Source organism: Astatotilapia calliptera, chromosome 9 (assembly GCF_900246225.1).
Source record: "Astatotilapia calliptera chromosome 9, fAstCal1.2, whole genome shotgun sequence".
NCBI lineage: Eukaryota > Metazoa > Chordata > Actinopteri > Cichliformes > Cichlidae > Astatotilapia > Astatotilapia calliptera.
Window position 1 is genome coordinate 35,092,717 of NC_039310.1, and position 12,324 is coordinate 35,105,040.

Sequence of the window (12,324 nt, forward strand, 5' to 3'; positions counted from 1 at the left end):
GGACATGCACTGGCTTCAGCAGCGGAACACGTCTGGCACTGCGGGATTTGATTCCCTGCCGTTGTAGTGTGTTACTGATGGTGACCTTTGTTACTTTGGTCCCAGCTCTCTGCAGGTCATTCACCAGGTCCCCCCGTGTGGTTCTGGGATCTTTGCTCACCGTTCTCATGATCATTTTGACCCCACGGGATGAGATCTTGCGTGGAGCCCCAGATCCAGGGAGATTATCAGTGGTCTTGTATGTCTTCCATTTTCTGATGATTGCTCCCACAGTTGATTTTTTCACACCAAGCTGCTTGCCTATTGTAGATTCACTCTTCCCAGTCTGGTGCAGGTCTACAATACTTTTCCTGGTGTCCTTCGAAAGCTCTTTGGTCTTGGCCATGGCGGAGTCTGACTGTTTGAGGCTGTGGACAGGTGTCTTTTATACAGATGATGAGTTCAAACAGGTGCCATTCATACAGGTAACGAGTGGGGGACAGAAAAGCTTCTTACAGAAGACGTTACAGGTCTGTGAGAGCCAGAGATTTTCCTTGTTTGAGGTGACCAAATACTTATTTTCCACCCTGATTTACGAATAAATTCTTTACAAATCCTACCATGTGAATTCATGGATTTTTTTTTCACATTCTGTCTCTCACAGTTGAAGTGTACCTCTGGTGCAAATTACTGACCTCTGTCATCATTTTAAGTGGGGGAACTTGCACAATCAGTGGCTGACTAAATACTTTTTTGCCCCACTGTATTAAAAGGTATAAGCCCATTTCAGACATTGATAATAATACATTTTAAAGCAGGGGTCTCAAACTTAATTGAGCTGTGGGTCACTGCTGGCACTGTCATCTCTGTGAGGACCACTTTAGTGTTCAAGTAGTCCAAAAAAACAAGCAAGAAAACACCCTCAAATATTTCTGAAAATGTTTTGTTTTTAAAAATTTCAAATATTGCCTAACAAGACAAAACTGTAAATGTGAACACAGTTTTTTTTCTCACTCTTAACTAACTGAAGCCTTTCATTGAACTACCAGATAAACAAACTGGTCTGCTCTTTGTGGCCACACTACTGCTACCATTTTGTTCATATTTAACAAAATAAAAATGCAGATATAAGTGTACATGTTAGTTCTAAACTACTAGTGATATATATATCTATATATATATATATCTATATATATATATATCTATATATATATATATATATATATTGTTCTGATATCAAAAGTTTTTAAGGTAGACTGTTTTCATGGATTTGGTAAATGTTTAAATATGCAATTGTAACTCTCTGGTGCCGCCTTAAAACCTGTAGTCTGTAATAGGACATGATGTCGTTGGTAAACAGGAAGTAAGTCTGTGAATTAAGGAGAAGGCATGTGCAGCATGGTGGCCTTAGCCAGATAAATCCAGTGGCATCCACATACATCCTATGCCTTTGGTAGCATTGTGGGTATGTATATTCTTGTTTTATATTTTATGTGCATGTATAGACCACTTTCTTTCAAGTAAGTTCATTTTTCTGTAAGTTTAATGATGAAAACAATCTTATGCAGTTTAAGCTAGCAATCGCTTATGGAGCTAGTTAAAGGGGAATGACAAACGAATTGGAGGCATTCATTATAGTAAGACTTGTTAAAATCATAATTTGATGTTTGTATTTGACTTAAAAAGGGAAGTAATTCATATGAACATTGCATGTTGACATATTAAAAAACTGGGTTAATATATTTTCATCGTTATATATGTACATGGTGAATAAGTACAGTGATTATGCCTTGTACTGTTTGTTACAGTTTCACCTTTCCCTGTGTCAATAAACCTGTGAACCGGGAACCGTGTCGTCAGAGTCTTGATGTGGGGAAGGAGTTTGGCTGACTGCCCAACCATAGCAGAGGCAGTATATATATATATATATATATATATATATATATATTACAAATAACTCTCTCACTGAACTAACACAGCCAACATGTTTTTACTGTCTGCTCATTTTGCCTTCATATTAAATATATAATATTTTGCTTTTTAAAGAACTTATTTAAACATTGCACTCAACAGTAAATAAATCCTCCCTAACAAATGTGGCCCCTGTTTTAAAGTAGTTGCATTCAGACAGTGACAGGCTGGTGACCTGTCCAGGGTCACCCCGCCTATCACACTGTGGTAGCTAGATTAGGCTCCAGAGCCCTCCCCCAGCCACTCTGAAAAGCATAAGTGTGAGAGAATGGATGGATGGATGCATTCTGTCATTTAGATATTGGTCACTTCTATATTAATGTTGCTCATGTCTTCATTCAGAAATTCCCACAACAACGATCAATCAAGTTAAAGTATTTGTGTAATATTAGGTAGGAAATTTAACATTGCACAGTCTTTATTTGTGTCAAGAAAAATACAAAACAGAGATAAAAATGAAGCCAGGCTTGCTTATTGTTTTCAAATATTTTGTTTTGGTTTTTAGTTTAGTTTTTTCTCCCTTATTAAAAAAAATAGCCTTCTTGGATGTGTACATAGCTTGAATGTGTAATTGATTATCATACACCTATAGTCTAGCCGTGGGATCATTATTTACAATATTATTAAGTAAGGTCAAAAATAAAAGAGCCACAGGTCAGAATTACAGAACTTTAAGTCCTGCATAAACGTGAGGTGAAAACATGAACCCCAGTATTTTGGGTTACAAAGCTGTGACTGGATAAAGACCTCTCTATGGCTGTGACAGAAAAAAGTGAGCATTAATCATGTAGCAATCTCACACAGTAAATAACTGCTGGAATAGACATTTAAAGTACGCAGAAATGTAAAGATCGTGATATAAAATCCTATTCAAGTACTTACTCCAAATAGTCTGTGACCTTAAGATCATGCAGCTTCAAATACAATGCATGTTAAATGGCATGGAAAATTAACTTTTTCTTAATTTCTCTCATGTGGAGCTTAGTTAGGAGAATGTGAAGCAGATTTCTCTGTGTGTGTGTGTGTGTGTGTGTGTGTGTGTGTGTGTGTGTGTGTTTGTGTGTGTGTGTATCTGTGGGTTTGTGTCTTTGATCTTCCTCCATTAAAAGGGCTCTAACACACAGCATGTGGTCGATCCTGTGCTGCATAAGCCACTAAAGATGCTACAGGCCACCAAAACTCTGCATTAATGTGTGTGTGTGTGTGTGTGTGTGTGTGTGTGTGTGTGTGCGCGTGCGCGTGCGCATGCATGCAGTCTCTGCTCACTCTATTATCTCATCTGCTTCAAGTACCCTTTGAGTGGGGTTCAGGCTCCATGCCACCCGCTCTTTTTGCATTACGCACTGTTCCACTGCATATATTTATTTATTACTATGTCTTTCAAGATCAAAATGAATGGCAAATAGGTTCCACTGAGATAAATATTGCAGAAGTGGGAGTCAGCTGAGGCCATCAGACAGGGTGTTGTCTGAATAGAACTGATTGTATCAAGGTAGATTTTGTAGTTGCTTGTCAGAGGCTCCACAGGTCACCAAGCAAGCAAGAGCAGCAGACAAGACAATAAGAAAAGGAGTCTTGTGGAATTAATTGGAAGCCTTTTGCTTTTTGTTCATTGAAATGCCAGTATTTAATGTCTTTGGACAAGGATGTTTTGGACATTTTGCTGGGATTGTTTGGGTCAGCTAATAAGCTAATAGCTTTACAGCTAGTGTTCTTAAAGTGCAGCCAGGGGACTATAGGCAGACTGTAACAGAATTTTAAAAAAGACATTAGCACATAAAAAACAAACAAACAAACAAACCGAAGACTGCTCAGTCCATTGCTACAGCCTATATTTATTAGAGTTGGAATATTATGACAACCTGCATACCCTACAGATGTGTCAGGTCAGAAATGTAAAAACTGTTTACATGTTCTTCTGTGCATTCATGCCTGTGGACTTTTGGAGGAGGCAGGAGAAAATCGTCACATACAAACACCTTGGCTCATGTAAAGATTTGGGTCATATTGACCTGGGACATATTTGGGGTTTTAAAACAAGTCCGAACTAAAATTTTAGTTCATAAGCTCTCAACATGTATTGTATTTATGTCAGTTTCAAACAGTAGAGAAAACTTATATGTTTAATGATTGTGTTCAGTCTCTACCAGAACACAAGCAACAACCAGTGATGGGAATAACGGCGTTACAAGTAAGCTGCACGGACGTAGCTGTAAGTAATCTGGACGCTACAGCTTTAAGCAGCTGCGGGCGCTCCTGCGGACGGCAGTCACTTTCTGCCTGACGATCACTTTTTGGCACAACACCTGGAGCTAAGGGAGCAAAACAATCGCATGAGTGCTGCTGTTTGACTGAGGAAGAATAAAGTAGTCATGGTAAGCCAATCACATGACCACTTCAAGATGACAAAGCAACAAGGTGATATATACCAGTTTTTGAAATTGTGTTGGTAGGCCACGTAAAACCAGAGTCATGATAAACAATATATACGCGGCGTTTTTTTTCCTCAACAGTTTCGTCACGTTTACTGTCTAAGGACAGCGCAGCGAGGGCTCTCTGCTTATGACCAAAAAATTAAAAAAAAAACAGCCCGTTCATGTTGGTGGAAAAATGCACCATGTCGACCAATCAAAAATCATATGGCAACATGAAATTTGGATGTTTAGGAAGAGGGGAAGTTTTAGGAGTGACCACGAGAGAGAGAGAGAGAGCGAGACAGAGAAAGAAAGACAGCAAAAAAAGAGAGACAGCGAGTTTTGAGATGTGAGAGATCTGTGATCTGTGTTTAGCATGTTTGGAGTGTGTAGTTAGTGTGTATTGTTGTGGATATTTTTGTGTTGTGTGTTAGAACAATGAGGCGGTTGCTGTCTCCAGGTAAAAAACAGGAGCAGTGATACACCGTCTGCTGTCAGACCTGCAGGTATCAGGCTGTGATGTTCTCCTTTACTGTGCACAGAAATTATTATTTTGGAGTGGCACAAATAATTTGTGTGGCATCTTATTGAATGCAAAACACCTGATTGTTATGTAAACAGTTTGAAATGGTTATTAAAAGAGGGTAAAAGGTAAATGGCTGCAAATAACTTTGTTGTTTGCAAAAGTTGTGCATATGGTTTTAAAATTGACAATTAATAGGTGCTATATAAATAAAATGTTACTTTACTTTACTTGTTTGCAAAACTTGTGCATAGGATTTTTAAAATTGACAATTTATATTTGCATTTAAAGTTGTGAAATATGATTCAATAAACATGTTTGTGGTTGTTACGGTAAAAAATAGAACTTTTTCTACTCGGATTTTATGTTTTTTGTCTGATTTTAGATCAATTGTGTTAATACAGTATGTCAAAATGAAAACATAACTGTAAATTCAGACACGTGAGGTTGTGCTGAAAAGGATGATGGCTCTAGAATTCGCAATTTACAGTTTACAGGTGAAGATTTTTCCGCAATTTTTGTGAATCGCCTGTTTTTAACTTAAATAAAGTAAAACGTTTTTAAAGGTGAAATGTAGAGGAAACATCAAAAGAGGTCAAAAATGGCCAATTATGACCTGGACCCCAGAGGGTTAAAATACAATAGTTACTTTTCATGTAATTAATAAAATTTAGACTCTTGTAACTCAGTTACTAACTCCGTTACTTTTTTGAAGAAGTAACTAGTAACTATAATTAATTACTTTTTCAAAGTAACTTGCCCAACACTGGTAACAACACAAGTGCGATGCTGATCTAGCACTACCTGTGTCCCCTGGTTTCTTTCAGCAGCTTCTCCTTCACTGTAAAAATGTACATGCGGCCGTATACTGCCTGTAAGTGCAGCGGCTTCTGAACCCCACAAACCATTTTTCTATAGTTACACAGTGCCCAGTGTCATAAAGATGGGGAAGCTTGTCCACCCACTGGTCCCACACAGTGCAGACTGCTCCTGCCCTCTAATAGCTCTTGATTCCCGGTAATCAAATCTGATAATCCTTGAGAATACATGAAAGCTCTTCAGAAACATCATAGCTCTAAAAATTCTCTTTCTGTCGCAGAATCCCACAGACATTCAGTCAATGCCCCTCTTGACCTGTAGACACCAGCAAGGATGAGCATTGCAAAATAGGCATACAGGTCCGTGATGTCCACATTCTTTTAATGGTCACTGAAAATACATCCCCCCTTATATCCAGAATAATTAAAGATAATTAAAGTAAAGAGTGTGGGAAAGTAAGAGCAAAAAGCTTTGCTCTGCTTTGATTATAATAATTATAATTATCAACATTATTTGTTTGTATGTTTCTGTATGTGTGTGTGGGCATGTTTTTGTGTGTCTCTGTGTATGCGGGTTAATTTGACCCGAAGACCATATGAAGGATGTAAATGTGTTATTATTGCTGTCTGTCATAAGTTACAGTTTTCCAAAACACCATAAGCCACAAAGTATTCAGAATTACAGAAAAGGATTTTAAAGAAAGCAAAGTACTATCGCTAAGGGACAACGAAGTCATTCCTGGGAAGGAGCTCATTTAGACCGCTTGTTTCCGCAGTCTCATTTTGGCCACCAACCAAAGGTCATAACTATAGGTAAATGGTAATGGTAAATAGCCTGGCTCTTCTATAGCACTTTTCTACTCTGAGCGCTCAAAGGGGTTTACACAGCTTGCCTCATTCATCCATTTGCACAAGAACTTTTTTCTGTCTTAGTGCTTCTATCTAGCATTCACACACATTCATACTTGGGGTTTGTACACTCTAAGAACTAAAACTGATAATTACTTAAATATTTTGGTGCAACACTTTTACACTCAAAAATAATGAGTAAATGCAAAAACAATCACATCTCTACGCGGACCTGAAATCTGTACTTCACAGTTTCCACCGTAATGTGAAGTGTGCTACCAGAGGAGATAGAACGTTGGACCAGGTGTACACCAACATGGCGAATGCGTACAGAGCCCAGGCTTATCCCCACCTGGGTCTGTCAGACCATCTCTCCCTTCTGCTACACCCAATATACACACAAAAGATCAAGAGCACTGGGATTACAACCAAAACCGTGAGAACATGGCCGCAGGACGCTATTCCGATGCTTCAGGACTGTTTCCACTGCACAGACTGGGATGTATTCAAGGTGCAGGACACTGACAATCGTGTCGCATTGGACAGTTACACCTCCACTGTCTTGGACTACATCTGTTTCTGTGTGGACAATGTAACAACTTGGAAACGATTCCGTGTGTTCCCTAATAATCCACCCTGGATGACACACGGAGTTCAACAACTTATTCGAACAAGGAACAACGCTTTCAAATCCGGGGACCAGGAGGCATACAGTGCTGCCAGGGCCAACCTGAGAAGAGGCATCAAGACTGCCAAGCAGCAGCACAGGAGGCGTATCGAGGCCAGGTTTGAGAACAACACAAACCCAAGGCAGGTCTGGGAGGGCATCAGGGCTATCACGGACTACAAAAAAAGAACACCATCACCCTCAGCCGACAGTTCTACTCTGGCTGAGGATCTAAATCTCTTTTATGCCCGTTTTGACAGGGAGAACACCGACCCTGTCCTGTCCCCTCTCCCCTCAACCGACCCTGCTCCGGTCCTGAGCACTCATGAGCTGAGGCGTGTGTTCCGGAGCATTAACACCAGGAAGGCGGCCGGGCCGGATGGAGTGCTGGGCCGGGTGCTAAAAGACTGTGCTGTGGACCTGGCGGACGTCTTCACCTCTATATATAACACCTCGTTGTCCTGTTCACTGGTACCATCCTGTTTCAAAGCAGCAACCATCGTTCCCATCCCAAAACAGTCAAATGTCACATGTCTGAACGATTTCAGACCTGTGGCACTCACCCCCATTCCCGCCAAATGCCTGGAGAGACTGGTCATTAAACACATCAGAGCTGCTTTTCCACCATCCCTGGACTCGCACCAGTTTGCATACAGGGAGAACCGGTCAACCGAGGATGCGATCGCCACAGTGCTGCACACATTACTGAAGCACTTGGAACACAGGAACACCTATGCACGGCTCCTCTTTGTAGACTACAGCTCGGCTTTTAATACCATCCGGCCATACAAACGCCGTCCCAAACTCCACCAACTGGGACTTAACTCCTCTCTGTGCAACTGGATTGTGGACTTCCTCACTAACCGTAGACAGAGTGTCAGAGTGGGTAAGAACACCTCTTCCACCCGTGTGGTCAACACCGGTGCCCCTCAGGGGTGTGTTCTGAGCCCTCTGCTATACACTCTCTTCACCCATGACTGTATTTCCTCCTGCGCGTCCAATCTCATTGTTAAGTTTGCAGATGACACTACAGTGCTCGGACTTATATCCAACAATGATGAGACAAACTATAGGACAGAGGTGCAACAACTAGAGTCATGGTGCCACGACAATAACTTGGTCTTAAACACCAAAAAGACCAAGGAGATCATTGTAGATTTCCGGAAGAGGGGTCATAACAACCATCTGCCTCTCTTTATTGGCAGTGAGGCGGTGGAGAGGGTGAGCAGTTTTAAATTCTTGGGGGTAACTGTGACCGAGGACCTGTCCTGGGGCAACCATATCACCTCAGTTGTACGGAAGGCCCAACAGCGCCTCTACTACCTGAGGAGACTGCGGAGCGCACACATTCCCAGATCTCTGATGTTGAACTTCTACAACTGTGCCATCAGCAGCGTTCTGACGTATGGATTTCTAGTGTGGTTCCCCAGCTGCACCAAGGCCGATCAGCAAGCACTCCAGCGGGTGGTGAAAGAAGCTGGCAGAATTATTGGAACAAGTCTGCCAGAGATCAGTAATATCTTCCCCACTCGCTGTCTGAGGAGGGTGCACAGTATCCTGCGGGACCAACATCACCCTGCGCGCCACCTTTTCCATCTGCTGCCCTCAGGGAGAAGGTACAGGTCTATACAGGCCAGAACATCCAGACTGGCCAACAGCCTGTATCCACAGGCTGTGAGGCTCCTGAACTCTCTGCCCCCCTCTCACGGACAATAACCATATCCAACTTCTTAATAGCAATGAACTGGTCTGCATTGGTGCATCATATCTTTATTCTCTTCCCCCTCCTGCCCCCCCCCCCCTCTTTCTTAAATAGATAACTATCATATCTGATATCATATCTCACAGTACAATAATATTGAATGGGTTGCATTGTTGTATTTTGTCATGTTTCTCAGGTCTTTGTCTGAATTTCTACGAACATTATTGCTAAGGATTGTCTTATTGCATTGGAGTCACACTGGGTTAAATATGTACACTTGGGTTTTAAGGGGTATTTATTATTTTCTTCTTTTTTTGGGGGTTGTATGGAAGTAGGGCTGCTCGATTATGGCAAAAATGATAATCACGATTATTTTCACTGAAATTGAGATCGCGATTATTTGACGATATTTATTTAACCCTTTAAGACCTACCATAGAACCAAGTCCGCCAGAGCTTATATTATTTTTTTACATGTTGTAGTGCCATTTGTGGGAGCATTTCAAGTTGCTATACAACTGTTATAGCCCATATTTTAATAATATGTATGCATTAAGTCCATAGTAACTACATTAATTGCAAAAAAGTGCAATAAACTACAAAAAAATTGAAAATTGTTTTTGTTTTTTAACATATATTTCTACTTGGAGAATTTAAGAGGTTTATCCCTCAAAACTTTAAATACAAAAAAGTTTATTTTGAGTGTCTTCATAGTTTTATTTTGGAGATACAGCAATTTTTATATACTGCAGGAAAAACAAAAACAATCCTATGATGCAAATTTGCAAAGAAAACAGCAGGTGCATCAAAATAAACTATTTCCAGCAGTGCAATTCGAGTTCTAAGCATCCCAGAAACTATTCAGAAAAGTCAAACATGACCAGTATAGGCTTTTAAGGCCTACAAGTAAAAAAAACTACATTTTCCGCAAAAATGACATCACTTCCGGTTTCGGGCAGGAAATGGCGGACATGTGATAGTTAGCGGTGACGTCTGTTTCAATGTGCGAAGTGTTACGAACAGCTGATCAGATCGGCAAAGCGTGTTTCTGGAATATTATGTTTTTGTTCCTGCAAGCGCTTTTTATGCAATTTATGTGGAAGGAAACCGTGACCGAGGACAAGCTGATGGCATAAGATGTAAGTTTCATATGCAAAACAAATTATTGCGCTAGCTTACACGGTTCATGTTCTACAGGGATTTAAAAATAGTTACACAAAACAGAGCGTGCTGCTCTGACCGGCTTTAAAGGGTTAACAATAACAATGTATTGAATAATGACTTTAAAAAATAATATAAAATAGTGTGCAACACCACTGAAGTTTTTTTTACCTCTCTTTTCAACCAACGGCAGTCACTCTCCTCTCCAAATAACTTCTGCTTAGCTTTCCGAGCTTCCCTCGGGTCCTCTTAATCAGCGGTCTCCAACCTTTTTTGCGCCACGGATGGTTTATGCCCGACAATATTTTCACGGACCGGTCTTTAAGGTGTCGCGGATAAATGAGGGAGGGGCTAATAATCGGCTCAGTCATTTTTAATGATCGTTGAAAGCCCAGATCGTAATCGTGATTAAAATTCGATTAATTGAGCAGCCCTATATGGAAGCCCCAAACGCAATTTCATTGTTCTTGACAATGACAATAAATAAATAAATACTAAATACTAAAATACTAAATACACCTTATTAATTGAGTAAATCCAACTAAAATGGAATAAGTTGTTATGAACAATTAAAGATGTTACAGTAACATACAAAATTGAGTAAATACAATTGAAAATGTAAGTTAAAACAACAGTAACCAAAAGTTCAAAATACATAAAATATTATTTAGGAAATGCTGAAATGCTTGGCACATTTAACCAACACCATTACAATTATTTGTTTTTAAATAATGGTTCAATTTACTTAATATTTTTAAGTTAACTTAAGCAAAAACGTTAATTACAATTAAGTGTTTTTATTTATATATATATATATATATATATATATATATATATATATATATATATATATATATATACACACACACACACACACACACACACACACACACAGGAAAAAAGAACCACGTCAGTTCATCATTGTTCACAATGATTTATTTTAAACAGCTTTTTTGTGAATCACACATTTAGCAGATTCCTTCTCTGAACACAGTGAGCTGAAATCTGTTCTACATTCAGTGGATAGAACTTGGATAAAATTTCAGTCACAACAGCCTTATATAATAAAATTGCATCCAAATTGGCATGCTTGACAAAACTCTGTAAAACTGGCATATTGATGCTAACAACAAGAAAAATGTACCTGCCATACAAAGAATAAAAGTGGCTCAAGTGAACGCAGTGCTTTACCTTTTCAGAAAAGGTCAAATGACAAAAATAAAATTAAGATCCCAAAAAAATATAAATCCTGAAAAAAAAAAAAAAAACTTTTGCACTGTGACATAGTTTTTGAACATCTTATTTTGATTCCAAAAAATTGGGAAGATTATAACTAAAGAGTGACCAAAAAACATCCATAATTTAAATAAAAAGGTTTCAAAAAGGATTGCGCTAAAAAAAAACAAAAAAAACAAAACAAAAAAAAAACCATACAGAAGATACTCTCCCATTTACACCTTAATGTGAATCTGGAAAGTTAATACAAAAACAGTTTATGGTACAAACATTATTTATGAACAGGAATGTCAACACAATGTAATGCCGCAACTGAACCTTTTGATGAGCATTACATGTCACTTAACAAGTCTAACACTTTAAGAACAGCCCTGTGAAATTTTGTCTACAATGAACAGAGGTCATTTTTCAGTCTTTGAACCTTGACAGAAAGGTTTCCTGGATCCAGCTCCATGAACACTTTTTGAAATGCTTCGAATGTGCATTTGAAATTCTTGGGGTATTTCAGATCCAGAGCATAGCACAGTCCCAAAAGATAGCAACAGGCTTTGCTCAGATTCCCAAGTTTGCCCAGAACAGTAACGCCTTCAATAACAATACCCACATCAGTAGATTCGCCTGACCTGTCTTGATTCTGTAGCAGGTAAATCTTCATCACCTCCTCAGCCAAAGCCTCTTCAACAAAGACAGCAACAGCACCGTCCTTTAAAAAGAGAAAGAACTGTTTTCAGCTCACATATTTCCAAACATTGAAACAAAAAGTTTCATTTGTATGCCATCACCGGTACTCATAATATGTGGACACTGTGCTCCAAAGTCTTTGAGCAAATGCTATTCTTTTGTATGCTTTGAAGTGTTTTTTTTTCCTTTAGAACAGTATCTTAACACTTTTCTATGATCTCACAAGCTAAAATAAACTACTAATATTCCTAAAACAGATTTATTGCACCAACCTCAAAGGTTTTGATTAAGGCACTTGGATCCTCTCCCAGATGGTCAATGAGA